This window comes from Gopherus flavomarginatus, chromosome 19 (assembly GCF_025201925.1).
Source record: "Gopherus flavomarginatus isolate rGopFla2 chromosome 19, rGopFla2.mat.asm, whole genome shotgun sequence".
In the NCBI taxonomy this organism is placed as follows: domain Eukaryota; kingdom Metazoa; phylum Chordata; order Testudines; family Testudinidae; genus Gopherus; species Gopherus flavomarginatus.
Window position 1 is genome coordinate 20,725,480 of NC_066635.1, and position 21,804 is coordinate 20,747,283.

General features: G+C 41.3%; 1 protein-coding gene across 2 annotated transcripts in view; it reads right to left on the reverse strand.

Annotated features, from left to right (window-relative positions):
- Positions 1–21,804, reverse strand: part of PPM1E (protein phosphatase, Mg2+/Mn2+ dependent 1E) — a 121,579-nt gene that overhangs the window by 82,262 nt on the left and 17,513 nt on the right. Inside the window, exon 2 of one of the 2 annotated variants that reach the window (XM_050928788.1) lies at positions 10,270–10,495. The exons of the other annotated variant lie outside the window; for it this stretch is intronic. The gene's annotated coding sequence lies outside the window, so the exon portion shown is untranslated. The remainder of the gene's footprint in view (positions 1–10,269; positions 10,496–21,804) is intronic. 2 annotated transcript variants of the gene reach the window in all.

The following is a 21,804-nucleotide window of genomic DNA, read 5'->3' on the forward strand; positions in this document are numbered from 1 at the left end:
ACAGACTACGGGGGGGGGGTTCAGTATTTTGGTATTGGGCAGCATATACCATATACAGTCTGTCATGTCCCCAATGTGGGGTGAACTTTGGGTGAGATCAAGATACAGTCGAGAGGCAGTGAGGGTACTTATCGCTCATACAAACAGGTTACAGATAGTCGTGGGAATAAAGGAGCGAGCTGGGTGATGAGGATAGGGCGACCCTCACATAGTGGAGTTTGGTTTGGTGGGTTCAGGGCTCAGGGGATAGAGTCCAACGGGGGTGTGTGAAGATCTCCTCCCCCCTTCGGGTGCACGGAGTCACGCCCGCTTACTCCTGGTATTGGCGGTGACCGGTGACGTGCTCCGTGTAGATGTCTCTGGACCTAAACAGGAGGCAGGAGCTGAGCAGGCTCAGGGTACGTCTACACTACGGGATTATTCCTATTTTACATAAACCGGTTTTATAAAACAGATTGTATAAAGTCGAGTGCACATGGCCACACTAAGCACATTAATTTGGCGGTGTGTGTCCATGGTCCGAGGCTAGCATCGATTTCCGGAGCATTGCACTGTGGGTAGCTATTCTGTGGCTATCCTATAGTTCCCACAGTCTCCCCCGCCCATTGGAATTCTGGGTTGAGATCCCAGCGCCTGATGGGGCAAAAATCATTGTCACGGGTGGTTCTGGGTAAATGTCGTCACTCATTCCTTCCTCCAGGAAAACAACAGCAGACAATCATTTCGCGCCCTTTTTCCCTGGATTGCCCTGGCAGACGCCATAGCACAGCAATCATGGAGCCCGTTCAGCTTTTTTTTTTTTTTTTTTACTGTCACCGTATGTGTACTGGATGCCGCTAACAGAGGCATTACTGCAGCGCTACACAGCAGCATTCGTTTGCTTTTGCACGATAGCAGAGACGGCTGGTTATCAGTCGTTCTGTACCATCTGCTGCCATTGTAAATTGGCAGTAAGATGACGGTTATCTGTCGTTCTGTACTGTCTGCAGCTATTATGAGTGCCCCTGGCTGAGGTCAGCCGGGGGTGCAAAGGCAAAACTGGGAATGAGTCCCCGATTCAATCCCTCCTTTATGGTTTATAAAAATAGAGTCAGTCCTGCCTAGAATATGGGGCAAGTGTACTAGAGAACCAGTGTATCAGAGAGCACATCTGCTCCGTGTCAGATCCTGCAAAAATGATGAGCTGCACGCTATTCACGGGGGGTACCCCTGCAACAACCCCATCCGTTGCTTCCCTCCTCCCCCAACCTTCCTGGGTTACCGTGGCAGTGTTCCCCCCATTTGTGTCATGAAGTTATAAAGAATGCAGGAGTAAGAAACAGAGACTTGTTAGTGAGATAAAATGAGGGGGAGGCAGCCTCCTGCTGCTATGACAGTCCAGGCAGGATATTAAGCGGTGCGGGGGAGAGGAGCCCAGCATCCCGCTGCTATGATAGTCCAGGCAGTACAGAATCTTTTCTTTACACAGGAAAGGGAGGGAGCTGATGGAGCTCAGCCCTCAGTTGCTATGATGAGGACTGTTACCAGCCGTTCTGTACCATCTACTGGGAATGACCAGGAATCATTCCTATTTTTACCCAGGCGCCCCCGGCTAGCCTCACCTGAGGCCAGCCAGGAGCACTCACAGGCTGATGGTGATGATGGATAGCAGTCATATTGTACCGTCTGCCACCGGGAAGGGGAGAGGAGCAGATACTGCTCTTCACTGCTGCAGCATTGCGTCTACCACCAGCATTCAGTAGACATAGGGTGACATTGAAAAAAGTCAAGAAACGATTTCTTTCCCTCTTCTTTCACGTGGTGGGGGGAGGGAGTAACTTGACGAGCTATATCCTGAACTACGCCGGACAATGTGTTTGAACCTACAGGCACTGGGAGCTCAGCCAAGAATGCAAATAGTTTTCAGAGACTGCGGGGACTGTGGGATAGCTGGAGTCCTCAGTACCCCCACCCTCCCTCCATGAGCCTCCATTTGATTCTTTGGCTTTCCGTTATGCTTGTCACGCAGCACTGTGTAGCCTGGAGATTTTTTTCAAACGCTTTGGCATTTCGTCTTCTGTAACGGAGCTCTGATAGAACAGATTTGTCTCACCATACAGCGATCAGATCCAGTATCTCCCGTATGGTCCATACTGGAGCTCTTTTTGGATTTGGGACTGCATCGTCATCCGTGCTGATCAGAGCTCCAAGCTGGGCAAACAGGAAATGTAATTCAAAAGTTCGTGGGGCTTTTCCTGTTTACCTGGCCACTGCATCCGAGTTCAGATTGCTGTTCAGAGTGGTCACAATGGTGCACTGTGGGATACCGCCCGGAGGCCAATATCATCGATTTGCGGCCACACTAACCCTAATCCGATATGGTAATACCGATTTTAGCGCTACACCTCTCGTTGGGGAGGAGTACAGAAACCAATTTAAAGAGCCCTTTATATTTATATAAAGGGCCTCATAGTGTGGACGGGTGTGCCGTTAAATCAGTTTAAAACTGCTAAAATTGGTTTAAATCTGTAGTGTAGACCAGGCCTCAGAGTTGAACAGAGGAATGTCAAGCTGTGACAAGTTGGCAGAGCGCAAGGGAGAAACCAAAAACCATAGTCAGGTGTAGCATTGAAAATGAAAGTAAGGTGGTGAATTTGGCCGCAAAACAGATCATAAGCCAGTGCAGGGATTCAACAGAAATGACAACATTACTAGAGCAACAGACTGGCAATCTCCCATTTCCCTAAATAAGGAAAAATTCTAAATATAATCTAATAACCCTGAAGACATTTCAGAAAGTGGTCACAAAACCTGTGGCATTCATTTAGGAAAGTCTTGACTTTGTTTGTCCCAGTTCCCAATCCGGTTCATTCTGATTCTCTAGTTTGAGAGTAAGGATTCTCATTTGTTTACTGTAGTAATCACCAGCGAAGATCACTGTAAGCAGGAGGAATCTTGCTTAGGCCTCTTGGATCAAGACGCTATATTGATAAAACATCTGCGACAAGTAAGGTATATTCTGTCAAAGCAGCTTGGGTTCTTTTGTATGTGCTACTTTAAAGGGAAATTACTATGTAAGAACTACAATGAAGGAAAAAGGTCATGAAATAAGCCAATATTTCATGTAGAAGAAACTTGCAGCATAAATACTATTCTAATGTCTGTTAAAAGTAATTGTTGGGTTTGATATTCAAGCAAATTGTAGCAAGTCCATTTAAAATAATCTGCAGAATGATGGCTTTCTCCCAAATTGTATAGCAAAATGCAGAAAATTAGGTGGAAAATATTTAAGGTGATTGCCATTGTTCTTGAACAGATTAGTGTTAAACATAATATGTTCAGAAAAAAGCTTTAATTTTTTTTATTTGTCTTGCTAATATGTACAAATAGAGACAGATATTAGGGCATGTCTACACAGAAGCTAGCGAGCTAGCTGCCTGAGTAATGCAGGGTTTCAGATGGGATCATACTCTCAGCAGCTAGCCCGCTCCACCGCTCACACTATTGCATCCACCCTTCTATTTTTAGTATTCCAGCTTGATCAGAGATATCATGGGTATGTTTGCCAGAGCTGGAAATTACACCTCCAGTTCCAGTACAGATATATCCTTACAGTAAGGCTACACTGTAAACAGTGCAAGCTAAGGAATATGTATAAAGGTGGCTGAAAGTTCACTTTGCCCTCTGTTGAAGGAATAATCAATTGCATAAATAAAAAATGGGAAATGACTGCCTAGAAACAAGTACTGCACAAAAGGATCTGAGGGTTATAGTGGATCACAAACTAAATGTGAGTCAACAATATAATACGGTTGTAAAAAAAATAAATATCATTCTGGGATGTATTAGCAGGCATGTTGTATGCAGGACACAAGAAGTAATTCTTCCACTCTACTCAGCACTGATAAGGCCTCAGATGGAATAGTGTGATCAGTTCTGGACACCACACTTCAGGAAAGATGTGGACAAACTGGAGAAAGTCCAGAGGAAAGCACCAAAAATGATTAAAGGTTCAGAAAATGATCTATGAAGAAAGAGTTTAAAAAAAAGGTTTGACTAGTCTGGAGAAGAGAAGACTAAGGAATTACATAACAGTCTTGAAGTACGTAAAAGGTTCTTATAAAAAGAGGAAGGTGATAAATTGTTCTCCTTAACCTAAAGACAGGATAAGAAGTATTGCACTTAAATTGCAGCCAGGAAAATTTACATTAGATATTAGGAAAAACTTTCTAACTGCAAAGCTAGTTAAGCACTGGAACAAATTACCTAGGAAGATTGTGGAATCTCCATCATTGGAGGTTTTTACGAACTGGTTTGATAAACACCGCTCAGGGATGGCATAGATAATACTTAGCTCTGCCTCAGTGCAGGGCACTGGACTAGATGACCTATCGAGGTCTCTTCCAATCCTATATTTCTATATTTTCTATGAACCTTGTGCTCTGTGCAGGCCATTTCTCTGCACAAGATGGAGATCTTACAAACCTAGAATCTGATGTATTATTTGGGGGAAAGAATACTATTTATTGACCTGATTTTGCTTATAAACCAATGACCTTACAGAGAACAGGATAATTTAATAATTAGAGCAGAGAACTGGATTATTTTCAATTTTGGCACTGATTCAGTGTGCTCTATTCACCTACCCATAAAATTCTTCTAGTACCTCAATAGTTTAATGGTCCTTAAAAATCATTGCTCTAATACCTTAATGTTTTATGGTATTTAAAGTCAAAGTAGAGGGATTTGAGATCCTTCTATGACCAGTGCTATACAGGTCCTTAATCTTACTCTGTTACTTCAGTGTAAATCCATAACTCCATAGAAATTAAAAAGTTACTCCAGATTTACCCAGATGCAATTGAGAGCAGAATTTGGCCCAAATTACGTTATATATGAATGTAAACATATGGCAAGATTCAAGTCCACTCAGAGGGTGAAAGAAAGATTAAAACAATTTTAGGAAGCATGTGACATGAGCATGTGAAGGAAAGGCTTAAAATGCAGAAGTGTGAAGAGAACATGAGCCATGCAAGAGTATGGGTGCTAACATTAGCCAATGAAACAGCTACAGAGAAGCCATAATATTAGCTAGAAGTGAATCTTAACAGCACATTCTGAGCCCAAGGCATGGAAGAAGAGGATGGAAGAAAAGAATACTAATAGTTCAGTAGTGGCAGGATTCAGTGCCAGTACTGTTAGCCCAGTAAAAAAAATTACACTGTTTAGCATTCTGAATGGCAATAGGATGGACATGCAGTGGCAAACTAATGATTCATTCTTTAAGACAATGTTAGATATTGAAGCATTGATGAAATGATTACACTTCAATGGGAAAATATTTTCTGTTTCTGCACAACAATAAGGATAAAAGAAAGACAATCCTACGGTTTCTGTGGCCAATTCATTTGCACAATTGCTTTGGCAATCATCTCAAAACTTCCCATGGACCTAGGGGGTTAGCAGCTTACAATGTCCCTAGCTTTCTACTGAAAATGGTTCTAAAGATATCCTGCAGTCTTTTCATAGTTAACGAGTGGTCAGCACGTGTGAATCTGAACTAAATCTACCAGGAGGTATTTTAGGGGCTATTTGGAAAGGAAACTCGGCCTTTCTGAATTGAATTGTTTTCTATGGCTGATGACTGTGTTTCCATGGAGAAACCACAGAATACAGACATCTTTAGTTCAAGTGAACATTGCTGTAGGCTTCTCTTTGTGAAAGCGCCACAGTGGGAAGGATAATTCAGGCCAGTTATTTAAAATTCACGTGCACTCTTCTATACTTAAAAACAACTATTTGCTTTCACCACTTCGATCTGTGAAAAAGCAACTTAAACACAGCCATATATGCACACATCTTTTTTTTAGAGTTGAAGAAAGTGCAGTGCTTAGTAGCAAAGGGAGTGGCCCCAATGTCTTCATAAGATGTTTAAATAAAAATTCTCAATGTTTTCTTTAAAAAAGAAAGAGAAAATACATAGTACAAATAGTATGTAGGCCAATGCTGTTGGCAAAATGATGGGGTAACTGGGATAAAATACTAGCAAAAAGAAAAACGCTATTTCCACTTCATACTCAAAAGAGGATTCCCAATTTGTCCCATCAAAAAGTCAAATTGAGCCAATAAAACAAAAAAAATCGAACAGGCTGCTTTATGCTCATGCATCTTCAAAATATAAATCTAAAATTCAACCTTTTTTCAATATTTTACTAATGAAGGCCATTCTCCCCACTTGTACATTTAAACTGTTCATGTTGACAAATGGGGTTTTATGTGTGGGAGTGCCTATTTCGGTTCTCTAACTGCAGTTTGCATCTCTCCCCACAGACAGTGCTGTGTTGCAGCTGCATTCTCAAACTACTACAACATAGCAACCTGTATTCCTTTTTCCACTTCCACAGCACTTTACACACTAATAAATCCTTACAATACTCCTCTGAAGTTGGCAAGTATTATCCCTATTTTACACATGGGAAAACTAAAACACAAAGAGATTAAATTACCTGACAAGGCAACAGTAGGACTCTGTCGGGGCCAGGTTTAGAGTTCAGGAGTTGGAGCCCAATCCTGAACCTGTCAACATGTGACCTGGTTTCAGAAAATTGAGTGGATATAATAAAATAACAGAGCTATTTTAAGAGCTCATTAAATCAAAAGAAATTTCAGTAATATATTTTGTTTAGTGTTTTCAAAGTGATGACAGATTCCTACAAAGTACCTCAACTCCTGGGCACTGAAAGAAAGATGCTCAAATGTTGCAGCAGCTTATTCAACAATTGTGTCATCAAATATTGTTCATCTTAATTTGTATAAATACGTAACACGAAACCCCACTGACTTGTCATTGCACCTAGCCCACCAGAGGATTCAGTTTCCTTTTCACAACTTCCACATTTCATCTAGTTTTCCTCTACTCCATCTCCATAAGCCATTCCCCTTTTCCCTGAATGCTGACTCTAATTGTCTGTGAAGCATTGTACCACATTTTGTATTTTAAAACATAAGTTCTTCAGGATAAGGATTCTTAGTTGTTTGTCTTGTAGAGTCCAGAGTACTCTGTTCTCACTTAATTGTAATACCAAATATATTACATATAGTATTATGGCATGCAGATTATGTCTATCTTTGCAGAAAAGTCTTGAAACCATCTGAATTTGTTCACAACTGAAAGATACCTTGTTCATATCAGATATTTTAATAAAAATACTAAAATCACATTTTTATCAAATATGACCCTGATGTAGAACGACCACTGTTCTATGACAATGGGCCAGTAGTTCAAGGTCAATCTGATAGCCCCAGACTGCAGCCTTAATGGTTCTCAGTGATGATCCTACAATGAGATGTCATATGAGGGTAGCTGTTGGCAGTGCAGCATAATAGGTTGCCCTTGGCCAAGTCCAAATTAACGTGACCACATTGCCAATATTTCCACACAGATATTCAAATAAGACATCACAATTTGATAGAATCATATCACACTACACCACAGGTGCAAACTATGTTTAATGTCTACAAGTTCATTTTAACCCTTACCCATTCCCAAGAGATGATCTGCCCCAAACTGAAAAAAAACTTAATCCAGACAGGCACCCGTTGTATGAGTCAGTCTCCATAAATTGGAGTTTATAAATTGCTCCAAATTGACAGTACTGTGTTTGGGCTAGGAGACACCACCCACAGAAAGAATTATGAGTGATTATTTAAATACTGGGCAGTGGATGATGAATAGCAAGAAAACCATCTCTGGAAAGTCAAGAGGCTGCCATTTGCACTAGTATTGTTCCTTGCTCTACTGTGTAGTATAAATGTTAGTGTCAAATTCTTATAACAGAAGCCCAAAGTCAGACAGATACCCCGCAGACACTCATCTGATCTGAGGAGATTTACTGTGATTAAAGAGGTTCAATAGAATTTAATGTCAAAACATTTACCTCTGACTTCAGAACTTTTGTACATGATGAGAGGAACAAATTATGCTGACATTTTTCACTGCAATGCCCTTTGCAACCCTTGTCAAATAGACCAAGTCTTTCCATTCTTATGAATAAAAAATTATTAATTTAAAAGTGACTTTTCTATTTAAAAGCTATGATGAATTATCACAAAATTAGTGAAGTTACTTAAATAAACATGATAGTTTTCACAGAATAGAATGTCTCATAGACTCATAGGTCAGAAGGGACCAATCTGATCATCTAGTCTGACCTCCTGCACAAGGCAGGCCACAGAACCCCACCCATCCAATTTTATAACAACCCCTATCCCAGGACCGAGTTATTGAAATCCTCAAAAATGGTTTGAATGGTCAAAAATGGTTTGACCAAAAATGGTCAAAACATTATCCACTGAAATGTTATAAATTATAGTGAGAGGCTGTAATACATCACAAAAAATTTACTGATTCAAAACATGCATCATGGTAAAGTACAATATTTGCAAGTAAATGTGAATATAATTTGTCACTGAGGTAGCTTTTCCATGTAAGTAATACTGGTAATACTTGATAGTGAAAGCGATAGAACATTTGCTTATTCAGCTAAAAATCTTGGGACATGTATGATGGTTGTTAGAAAAAAAAAGTTACATTTTGGACACCAAATTACCTATTTTAATCCACATTCAGTCTTAGTTTTGTGCTTCTGGACAGAAAGAGGCAACGGTGGATCAAGACATGATCAAACAGCTCATGTGATCGGGACTCCCTGGCTTCAAAGGGTCTTCCAGTGCCCCCTGTGCCGTGACAAACAGATTCCCAAAATTCTAGCTGTTACTCTCCTACCACCAACTTCTGTGATGAGGCCCTGCAAGGTCATATTTAGTCTGTCAGCAGAGGACTGACAGGTGCATTAGTCTTTCCCCTGGGACAGAGGCTATCTCAATAGCATATACAGATGAATAAAGCAGGAGCGCTAAAAAGCTACAAAAGTACTCTAATTAATGGTTTCATGACCCAAGGACAGTCATCTGAAAAGAAATGGGAGTATTAATCACGGTATACAGCTATGAGTGAATTATCAGGACTTCACTGGGAGGAAGAACACCTAGGAGGAAAAAATAATTACACATACGCTTTGTAGAAGTTATTTTACTATTGATATGTAGGTATATGCTAAGAAAGATATAGCTATGGATTAAGGCATTAACGTAAAAGCCTACGGACCTATAGTATGTAAGACAACAGTTTAGCCAAACTAACTGAGGCCTAAAGACATGACGTAAGCAACTAACCAATGAGTGATCTGTATCCTAACATTTCACAAGAAAGAGTGATGCAATACACAAGTATGCCTAAATTGGTGATAGGTGACTGCAAAGTACCAGTTTATGGTAATTTCGGATATTTTAAGATAGGAACATCAGCTGATGTTCAAACACAGAATTCGATGGTAACTAGTTGATGCATATGTTAATTTAGCTGAGTTAAGTCAGCAGGCAGCCTATAAGAGAAGGACTCTCCAACACTGTTAGATATGGATAAAGAGACTCAAACCCCCTATAAATAAGTACGATGGCTGTGTAAGTTATAATTAAAAGGGCTGACTCAGGCCTCAACTGTTGGGATTTCCTGAACATGCCAGGGTGATGACCACTTGCTAATCACTTATCTTATCCTACTTCAGTTGCCCACAAATAATGATGTGCGTATGCGAGTGTTGGACATTTTGCATTATCTCTACTTTCTTTGCTATGTTGTAGTCTCCAAAAAGCAATATTTCAACAACATAGAAAAAGAGAAGTAATTAGCAGCATTGTCCAAACAAAATTATATTTGTCAATTTTATGTTCAAACTAGTCACAAATCACTTCACCCACTAATTAAATACAGCTACCTCGAGTGTGGAAAAAACAGTAGTTTAGCAGTATACATCAACACTGGGTAATAGTGCAGGAAAGGAAATAAAGAATATGTCTATAATTAAAATTGTGCAGCAACAGTCTTCACTTTAATCACATCAAACATTTTTTAATTCAAAATTTGATTTGCTGCCTCCTAGATGGTGAAATAAGTTTGACATTTTGCCCAACAAATAAGTCAGAACTGGTCTGAGAGAGAAATAGATCATCAGTGTCATGACTGGGACAAGGGCAGTCAAACCTAGTGGTTGGACCAGGAATCGTTAATAAGGCCAAGTACTTGGTACTTTTGTACCATGATGTCAGAGATAGGCCAGATGGTGAACCATGAGTCAGGTGTCGGGAAGCAGGCCAAGGCCAGGTTACCAAGAGATCAGGGTCATGAGCCAGGTTACAGATAGCAATCTAATAGCAAAGTCAAGGACACACCAGAGTCAGAAGCCAGAGTTTAGGATCTACTGCAAGCAGGGTCTGGAGGAGAGAAAGGCAGGCAGTCTGTGTTGTTCCTCAGATGGCTCCCCTTCATGGCTTCCTCGTTTAAGTACTGGTATCAGCCAGAGGGCCGTGAAGGGCTGCCACTCAGGTCCTGCTGGGTAGTACTTCCTGCTGAGCCCAGCTGTGCAGGGTCCTCCTTTGGGAGCTCAGCCAAAGCCTCCTGTGGGGATGCAGAGATGTCAGCAGCCCAGAACTCCCATGGTCCCAGATTCCAGCCCTGCAGATTCTAATAGCTAGTGAGGATAAAGGAAAGAACAAGGCCTTTCAGAGCAAACACCAGCAAGCTGGGATGTACGCAATTGTCCTCAGAGGATTGGACAGGTAGCTGGCATAGCAACATCCTCTCCTGAACATCCCGCTATAGCAAAATCTGAAAAGGAGCCCACTCATGTGTAAGGCACATTTTTTGCTACTACTACTTCATTAACCTTCATGTATGTTTATTTTATATATATTTTAAAGAGCATTACAATGGGGGATTTCTGCTGGGAGAGTGTTGTGAAACTACAGCTTCCTCCACAAACCCTCTCTACCAACAGCTGCTCCTTGGTGCAATGGGCCATTGTCAGTGTGCACAACAGCTTAGAATGGGTTCTTGTTAATCCCTTATATGTCAAACTTCAGAACTGAGGGTGACCCTTCCTAGACACATGGTGAGATCAAGAACAATGTGAGATTTATTAATTTCAGGAACTAATCTAGCTCATAAATTTGAGCTATGCTCACATGATTCTGATCAGATAACCACAACTTTTCTTAAGACCAAAAGCAAAGAAACCTAGGGTAGACACACTTTGTATAGAGTGAGCCACATTAAATGCTCCTTTTTCATCTGTATCTCTTGGATAGGAGTGAAACATGAAATGGTGAACTACTTGAGCGAACACTTTGAATGATAAGATCAAGGACAAATAATGCATTCAAATAATCAGCTCAATCTTTCAGAAACAGTCATTCTTTTACTGAAACTTAACAGCAGAGCAATGCTTGACTGCTTATCAGAAAGACAGGTGTCTTGTACATACACTTCAACTGTTATTTGTTGATTCAATAAACCAGTCCGCTGATCCCTCCAGTAGAACCATTCTATTAGGATCTGCAAGTACTCAAAGAAGTTTTAAAATAAGAAAATAAGCTACCCCTTTATGCAGATTAATATTTAGCCACAGGCATAATAATAAACCTCAGATTGCAGTTAGTGACAACTCTAAACCTTATGACAACAGTAATGCTTGTTTTAAATAAAGTATAAATGTGCCTATTCTACAAATCCAAATACTGTCCCACTGAAATTTTTGAAGGAAAAAATGCTGGTTAGTAAACCGTTTAAGAGCTTGGGAGGAAACTGGACAAACAGAATGACCATGGTAAAGTATTACTGCACTGAGCCTGGTAGTAAAAGCTGCCAATAAAATTTTCAAGAAAAACATTTATATTACTCTGATCATTAATAAAGCACTAACATTTTGTCATCAAAATGATTCAAGATCAGTCTTTAATAAAACAGTAACGTATTTCACTTGCAGCTAGTTCAGAAGCTCATAAAAGCAGTTTATATTATCTCACATTACCAAAGATATGAAGACAGGCAGGATTTATATAATTATCATTATTAGAAGCAGGACACTAGGTGGTTGAATAACTACACTGGCCCTGTTTGGTACCGCTATCTTTGGCTTTTCCCTTTCTGATAATATGTAAGCCAAGACAGTTGGCACTCTATCAAGAATTCCAGACTTGGAAGGATTATAGATAAAGGCATACATTGACAGTTAAATGGGGCTGGAATACTGTGCCAGAGAAAGATAAGTAGTATGTATACTTTGATAAGTATTATAAGAACCACAGTATCTGACATGAATTATTTTACAATGCAATGATTAGTCATATGCTATGGACCTCCTATTATATATTGCAATATGCTCCCAATGAAAGCAAAAGACACAAAACTCTTTTCCTGCCTCCCCCAGATGAAATATACATACAATGTATTATACTCTAGATCCAAAAGAAGTGATGGGGCAATGGGGGTGGGAAGCTGTTATAAAAGCATTCTGAGATCTAGAATGCTTAATCTGGTGAGCATTAAGATGAAAATCTGTCTGGTGGCTTTGTGCCAAGGGAATGAGGTTATGCAGTTCACTGCAAATAGTTTTTTTCTTCATGTTAACTTGGTTTATAATTAAGCAGTAATCCCTAAAATATCTCTGCAAACAAGAGCTATGTCTCCTTAAGATACAGACTGCAACATAAAGGGAACCACAGCTACTAGAAGATTGAATTATACATTTAAAATTGAGATGATTTCCCCTTATAATACTCAGCTATAAATTGTGTTGGTCAAGGCAAAAAATAGTTAGGCACTCTTATTACTCTTATTAAGAGTTAGGAAGTCTTATGTGTGGGGATATCACATGTGGCTCAACCCCCATCCTATTGCATTGATCTAATCACCTATTTCAAGCAGTAGTATTTGAGACCTATGTGTGCTTATTAAGCAGGTGGCTTAATGTTTATTTCAGAAAACAGACTCCTGGGAGGCACTGATTCAAATGCTAGCAGAGTCAACTCTGCCATTCTTCCTTCCAAGGAAAACAGAGTTCTAAACAATTTACTATGTGTGTGGGCATTTCAGATGAGTTCTTTGAAAATGAGTTTCTATATGGTCGTTATAGATCACAGGGCATTTTTTCTAATGTTAACAGTTTTCCCCAGTATCCTCCGTCTCAGAGTCCCTTCCACACCCCACGATGTTTAGATTTTTACAATGCGGCTACTGGGAGGGTGGGACGGGGAGATCACATTCAGTATGAAAAGGGGCTCAGATGAAATGAAGATGGAGCACAGCAGGCTGCTGAAGGAGAAAGGGCGAGGAAGAAGAGGCGAGCAGCTAGTCCTGCAGAAGGAGGGGAGGAGTCAATGGAGGCGACACCAAGTACGAGCCCTAGGAGGATTGTAAGGGCGAATACAAATCGAAAGGAATTGCGGCCAGCTGCTGTGGGGGATAGACCGCAGCATCGCACTGTTGCCAGGAAAAGGCAAGTCTACGTGATTGGAGACTCTTTACTGAGAAGAGTAGACAGGCCTGTAACTAGACCTGATCGGGAGAACAGAAGGGTGTGCTGTCTGCCAGGGGCTAAGATACAGGATGTGGACCTGAGGCTGAATACGATCTTAGCGGGAGCGGGAAAGAATCCGCTGATTATCCTTCATGTGGGAACGAACGATACGGCTAGTTACTCGCTGGACTGTATCAAGGAGGACTATGCCAGACTGGAGAAGAGGCTCAAAGACATCGAGGCTCAGGTGATCTTCAGTGGGATTCTGCCAGTTCCTAGAGCGGGGCGACGAAGGAGTGACAAGATTATGGCGATCAACAGATGGCTCAGGGAGTGGTGTTATAAGGAGAGCTTTGGGATGTACGGTCACTGGGAAGCGTTTACGGATAGACGACTGTTCGCTCAGGATGGACTTCATCTAAGCAGGGAGGGAAATAGAATTCTAGGATGGAGGCTCGCCGACCTCATCAAGAGAGCTTTAAACTAGGAAGTTGGGGGAGATGGTTGGGAGATGTTCAGGAGATCTCCACGCCGGAATATAACCTGGAGAGGGAAGTAAACAAAGTGAGAGGGGATACCCTTGCGGTCCCAAGATTTGATCCAAGGAGGAATAGTGGAGTAGAAACCAGAGTAACGGGAGATGCTGGTGGTAGAAGGTCTCTGCACGACGGGGGAAAGAATGTCATTGACGACAAACGCCGAAAATTAAAAGGTCTGTACACTAATGCGAGGAGCCTAGGTAACAAGATGGAGGAACTGGAGTTACTGGTGCAGGAAGTGAAACCGGATATTATAGGGATAACCGAAACCTGGTGGAATAGTACTCATGACTGGAGCACGGGTATTGAAGGCTATGTGCTGTTTAGAAAAGACAGGAAGAAAGGCAAAGGTGGTGGAGTAGCCTTGTACATCAATGATGAAATTAACTGTAGCGAAATAAGAAGCGGTGGAATGGATAAGTCAGAGTCTGTCTGGGCAAAAATCACACTGGGTAAAAAAGCAACTAGAGCTTCCCCTGAGATAGTGCTTGGGGTGTGCTACAGATCGCCAGGATCTGATTGGGATATAGATAGAGACCTCTTTAATGTCTTTAATGAAGTAAACACAAAGGGGAAATGTGTGATTATGGGGGACTTCAACTTCCCGGATATAGACTGGAGGACGAGTACTTGCAAGAATAATAGGGGTCAGATTTTTCTGGATGTGATAGCGGATGGATTTCTTCATCAAGTAGTTGAAGTACCTACGAGAGGAGATGCCATTTTAGATTTGGTGTTGGTGAGCAGTGAGGACCTCGTAGAAGAAATGGTGGTAGGGGACAACCTTGGTTCGAGTGATCATGAGCTGATTCAGTTCAAACTAGATGGAAGGATAAACAAATGTAGATCTGGGATTAGGGTTTTTGACTTCTCGAGGGCTAATTTTAAAGAGTTAAGGAAATTAGTTAGGGAAGTGGATTGGACGGAGGAATTAGTGGATTTAAATGCGGAGGAGGCCTGGAATTACTTTAAGTCGCAGCTGCGGAGACTGTCGGAAACCTGCATCCCAAGAAAGGGGAAAAAAATCATGGGCAGGAGTTGTAGGCCAGACTGGATGAGCAAGCAACTCAGAGAGGGGATTAGACAAAAGCAGAAAGCTTACAGGGAGTGGAAGAAAGGCAGGATCAGTAAGGAAAGCTACCTTGGTGAGGTCAGAACATGTAGGGATAAAGTGAGGAAGGCTAAAAGCCGCATTGAACTGGACCTTGCAAAGGGAATCAAAACCAATAGTAAAAGGTTCTACAGCCACATAAATAAGAAGAAAACAAAGAAAGAAGAAGTGAGGCCGCTATACACTGAGGATGGAATGGAGGTTAAGGATAACCTAGGCATGGCCCAACATCTAAACAAGTACTTTGCTTCAGTTTTTAATAAGACTAGTGAGGAACCTTGCAATGATGGAGGGATGATAAACGGGAATGTGGATAGGGAAGTGGATATTACCGCAACTGAGGTAGAGGCCGTACTTGAACAGCTCGATGGGACGAAGTCGGAGGGCCCGGACAATCTCCATCCGAGGATATTAAAGGAACTGGCGCGTGAAATTGCGAGCCCGTTAGCGAGAATTTTTAAGCAATCGATAAACTCGGGGGTTGTGCCGTATGACTGGAGGATTGCTAATGTAGTTCCTATTTTTAAGAAAGGGAATAAAAGTGATCCGGGTAATTATAGGCCTGTTAGCTTGACGTCTGTAGTATGTAAGGTCTTGGAAAAAATTTTAAGGGAGAAAGTAGTTAAGGACATAGAGGTCAATGGTAATTGGGACGAATTGCAACACGGATTTACTAAAGGTAGATCGTGTCAAACCAATCTGATCTCCTTCTTTGAGAAGATGACGGATTACTTAGATAAAGGAAATGCGGTAGATATAATTTACCTAGATTTCAGTAAGGCGTTCGACACGGTTCCGCATGGGGAACTGTTAGTCAAATTGGAAAAGATGGGAATGAATATGAAAGTTGTAAGGTGGATAAGGAACTGGTTAAAGGGGAGACTCCAGAGGGTCATATTGAAAGGTGAACTGTCAGGCTGGAAGGAGGTCACTAGTGGAGTCCCTCAAGGATCGGTTTTGGGACCGATCTTATTTAATGACCTTGGCACAAAGAGCGGGAATGTGCTAATAAAGTTTGCGGATGACACGAAGCTGGGGGGTATTGCTAACATGGAGAAGGACAGGGATACTATTCAGGAAGATCTGAACCACCTTGTAAACTGGAGTAATAGAAATAGGATGAAATACAATAGTGAAAAGTGCAAGGTTATGCATTTAGGAATTAATAATAAGAATTTTGGATATACGTTGGGGGCGCATCAGTTGGAAGCGACGGAGGAGGAGAAGGACCTTGGGGTACTGGTTGATAGCAGGATGACTATGAGTCGCCAATGTGATACGGCTGTTAAAAAAGCAAATGCAATTTTGGGATGCATCAGGCGGAGTATTTCCTGCAAGGATAAGGAGGTGTTAGTACCATTATATAAGGCGTTGGTGAGACCCCATCTGGAATACTGTGTGCAGTTCTGGTGTCCCATGTTCAAGAAGGATGAATTCAAACTGGAACAGGTTCAGAGACGGGCTACAAGGATGATCTGAGGAATGGAAAATCTGCCTTATGAAAGGAGACTCAAAGAGCTTGACTTGTTTAGTCTGGCCAAAAGAAGGCTGCGGGGGGATATGCTTGCTCTATATAAATATATCAGGGGGGTTAACGTTAGGGAGGGAGAGGAATTATTTAAGTTTAGTACTAATGTAAGCACGAGGACGAATGGGTATAAACTGGATATTAGGAAGTTTAGACTTGAAATTAGACGAAGGTTTCTAACCATTAGGGGAGTGCAGTTCTGGAACAGCCTTCCGAGGGAAGTAGTAGGGGCAAAAGACTTTCCTGGCTTTAAGACAAAGCTTGATAAGTATATGGAGGGGATGTTATGATAGGATCGTTAATTTGGGCAATTGATCTTGGATTACCACCAGATAGGTCCGCTCAATGGTCTGCGGGGAGATGTTGGATGGGATGGGAACTGAGTTACTGCAGAGAATTCCTTCTTGGGTGCTGGCTGGTGACTCTTGCCCACATGCTCAGGGTTTAGCTGATCGCCATATTTGGGGTCGGGAAGGAATTTTCCTCCAGGGCAGATTGGCAGGGGCCCTGGAGGTTTTTCGCCTTCCCCTGTAGCGTGGGGCACGGGTCGCTTGCTGGTGGTTTCTCTGCAGCTTGAGGTCTTCAAACCAATTTTGAGGATTTCAATAACTCGGTCCTGGGATAGGGGTTGTTATAAAATTGGAGGGGTGGGGTTCTGTGGCCTGCCTTGTGCAGGAGGTCAGACTAGATGATCAGATTGGTCCCTTCTGACCTATGAGTCTATGAGACTATGTCTTGACTTGAGCATTTACAAATCCTCAACTAGTTGAGTATTGCATAGTTAGTAGTCCCATCTCTGGAGTCTCTTCTGCCCATTTCTGATATTATTTGGTAACATAACACAAGCAAAAGGATTACTGTATTTGTAATGAAGATCTCAGATAAAACAGCTCTCAAATTTAATTAAGAACCTCTATGTTATTATAGCTCATTACCTGTCAAAGCTCAGTGGGTGGTCTCTAAAGACCTATGCAGTCAGGAATCCCAGATTCCTACAATCCTGTCATGACTGTCTATATCCACTGTTTCCAAATTCCCTTCTTTTGAAGACAGCTGCTTTGAAAAATAATTCCCACATCAGCTATCACCTTAAGATTTTGGATCCCAGCCCCTCTGCTGCAGTTTTGAATCCTGATCTAACTTGATGCATCCGACGAAGTGGGTATTCACCCATGAAAGCTCATGAACCAATACGTCTGTTAGTCTATAAGGTGTCACAGGACTCTTTGCTGCCTATCAGGTCCACTAACAGAATATGAGCACAGTCCACAGCACCTGTCTCTTGAAATTGACTTGACACCAACTAATGAAAATGAATTTGTAATTTTCATACTTAATTGTGATCAATAAGGCTTGAATCAAAAAAGAGGTTACTCATCTGGTGCAGTAACTGGAGTTCTTCAAGATGTATGTCCCTATGAGTACTCCACTTCAGATGCACATGTGACTTATGCATCTTTGATCTGAGATTTTCTGTAGCAGTGCCTGTTCGTCCCGCACATACATTCCAGACATCCTCATGTTCTGTACCAAGGATATATAGAGCTGCATGGGCAAACTGCACTAAGTTCCTTCTCTACCCCAAAGTCCCATGAGATGAAATTCTAAAGCAGAAGGGAAGTAGGGTGATCTCACAAAGATATTTGAAGTCTGAGATCTAATATCAGTTTCCATCCCCTGTTCTTTTTGTGGACCATAAAATATTTGGAATAGAATCCGTTGATCTTGTGCTGGATGGAACCATTTCTATGGCCCCATGCATAGAAAAGAAACGACTTCCTGTCTCAGCAAAATATCATGAGACGAGTCCCTGAAAGGGACAGGAAAGAGGGGGCATGGAGGATGGAGGTGAAATGAATGGAATAACCTGATGTTATGGCCTCAATAAACCATTTGTCTGACATCATCTACTCCAGAGTCTTCAAAGGGAGAGAGGTGGGTGGGACGATACAGCTGAAGACTCACAAGGTGGAAATGTTCTGGACCCTCAACTAAACCATCAAAATTGACAGCAGAATTAAAAGGACAGCTGGGTCATGGTAGCAATTACAGTAGGTGTTCTTACATTCTGGAATTTCAGACTCCTCTTAAGGGGTTCAGAAGGCCTATGATAAGTACAGAATTAAACCGGACAAGTTTTCTGTACCATTTATGACCGGACATTTTCTTTTGTTTGCAGGTGCATATATTCTGAGGGATCTGATAGTGGCCCTGGAATCTCTCAAAGTATGTAGAGATTCATTGGTGGACTCAGAGGAGAGTTCGAGTCCATCAAAAGGAAGGTCTTTGATGGTGATTTGGACCTCCCCCAGGAAACTGAGACAGCTATACAGCCAGCATGACTGGTAGAGATGGAGAGGGTTGTAGTCTTGGCTGCAACTAGGGAGGGAGTACAAAAATACTGGTCAAGCTGAAGTACTTGAAAATGCTATCCAGCTGGACTCTATTCATGTTGTAAGAGAAACACTCGGAGCACAGACAAATTGGACTTTGAAGCTTAAAAGATGTTACTATTCTGAAAACCTGGATTTATAACACCCAGTTTAAGTGTGAGACATAATTCCCTCCTACTTAAACCCTTACATAAAGAGCTGAATGAGCTTTAATTATGGCACAAGTAAATTTAATGCATTCACTGAAAAACCAAAAGGAACAGACAACTTATTTTTTTAATACTAAAGCAGAAAAAACAAGAGGAAAAGATTCCTCCAGTGTTCACTGATCTCGACTGTCCAAAATTTAATAGGAACCTGATCAGGCTATTAGGTTCAACAGCATCCTACTCAGACATTTAAAAGCAGTCCACTACAGAAGAAGCTACTAGGTCACAGACTAGAGGAGCAAGTCCTAATAATTTATTTTATAACATTTTTAGTAATCTGATGTTTCACAAAAACTGGTTTTGTTAATTTATTTGAAGCACTGTAGGTACTGTCAGTTTTATTTTCTCACTTCCAATGCCTTTATTCTGAGAGTGTTAAGGGGTGCTCTCTGTATTATGTGTAGCAAGCTAAAGGAAACACCCCCACTTGAGAAGGTCTCTTTTATTAAAGATATTACTACTGTCTTTCCTTGGAGCTCTGTTTTTCCATGCCTAATTTGTGGAATTTCAAATACTTTGTCTGAACTCAGAGGAATACCTGGAACAGCGAAGTGACAACTGAGTTCCACGTACAAATTAAAGAACAGAATTTGGATATCAGAAATGAAGGACTCAGACATCAAAGAAGGTTCTGGAAGAGGCATCATCTTTGTCTATAAGACATTTTAACTCTGCTTTTATGAATTTTTGTACCTTTGCTACTCATCTCATGCCAAGTGCCTCCTAGCGCTGGCGTGTTGTTCCTTTCTCACACTCCTCTCCAGCTCTCTTGACAATACTTCCCACAGCAAAAATGAGGCAGGACAGTTATTGAGTTTGTCCATACAAAGCAGCCAGAGTACCGCAGTGGGACCCTACGACTCACTCAATGCCAGCTTGCAAAGCGTTCACACCTATCAGGCTTTGACAAACTGGTAACAGTTAGCACACTGTTTTCACGGTATTTATCCAAAAAGGGTTGCGTGAGGTGTCTAATAAAAGCTTATGTCATACTGATCCTCATAATCATCACGAGATTTATGTACAGATGATATTTAAGGATCTGTCTATACGTACTGAAAATATATTTTAGAGTCTGTATTCTAGGCAGGATTGACAGGTTTTGCCAGACAAAAGGATGTCTGCCTAGATTCTAACACAGATTAAGCATTGTAAGCCAACACAATGAAAGGCTGTTTTGCACATGGAGTCAACACAAGGGTGTGAAAACAACTTGGACCCAGAACACCAGGAAAGGAATCATGGGGCTATCCTGACTCTGAGGATAAAATAATGAGTTTTGGGAAATAAGGAGAAGCAAAAGGACATTTTGTTATCCACCACTGAGGGAGCAAAAAGGACAGTGCTTTTAGAATTCATGAAAGGTGGGATCCCAGCCACATTGGTGACACATTAGCAATGCTGGGAGATTGCTTTAGGTGAGAAACTACTTTAGACAAGGATTTTAGCCTGTTAAAGTTAAGTTTAGACTCAAGAAGTGTGTTAGACTTTTTGTTTGATGAGTAACCATTTCTGTCCATTATCCTTATTCAATATCCCTTAAATCTTTATCTTTGATAATAAACTTATGATTGTTTTCACTGTAACTATATCTCAGTGCTATGATGTTATAAAGGACCTGAACCTGAGCTGTATCAGTCAAATTGTGTATACTATTCCCTTGAGGACAACAAATCTGTGAGTGTCCAGTGGCAGGGGCTGAATATTAAAAGGGGAATACTTTCAGAGGGCTGATGCACACCTATTACCTGCAAGATGAAGTAAGGGCTGGCCCAGCCCTGAGGAGATTGTTTGAGTAGCTAACAGACAAGTTGTGTCAGGGAGCTGACATCCAGTTAAGCACAAGCAAGTCTCTCTCTCATTGAGGTAGGGCGGTAACAAGGTGACTCTCAGTCTTGGGCACCCTGAGAAGCTGCCAGAATCAGGGACATTGCTATTTTTATTCTCTCATATTCACAAGGTATCTTTCAACTCAAAAGATTTCAAAGCACTATACAGACGACATTTTATACGCAGGGATCACTTCTCGTCTCATTAGCTACTCCGACTGCTTGTGCATGAACACGGCAGCCATTCTGTGCCAGCAACGTCTACTCAACAGTTTTTAAAAAGGAAAAAGTATAGAATAACTTATTCAACTGAAACCGCTAGGGAAAGTTTAGGTATGCAAAATATGACTGCCTGAGTTGAACTTTGGTCAGTAAGCCTTTTCTGAAACTGAAGACTTATGCTTACCCTCGTGAAGAATGCCATGAGTTTTAATTATTTCAAATTATATGGATTGTGGTTCTAGGTTTCATCTGAAAGACAGCCTAACAACATGCCAAAGCACTGGCTTAGTTATGACCCAAAGGATACAGTGCCATCTACTGAATCACCAACCACCTTTAAGTGAAGCCTTTCACACCTGGCTTTACTTAACAGAAAACTAGACAGAAATTCTGGCCTCACTGAAGTTAGTGGGAATTTTGTCATTGACTTCAGTGGGGCCCGGTTTTGTTTGTTGCCAGTTTTCATGATTTTGTCGTGAGTCCAGTTATATCTGATGTTTTACTTTGAGCCCCTTTCCTGGAGATAAGTGAATACCTGAGATTCTCCATTTTCAGATAAAGAAAGTAAGATTCTAGTTC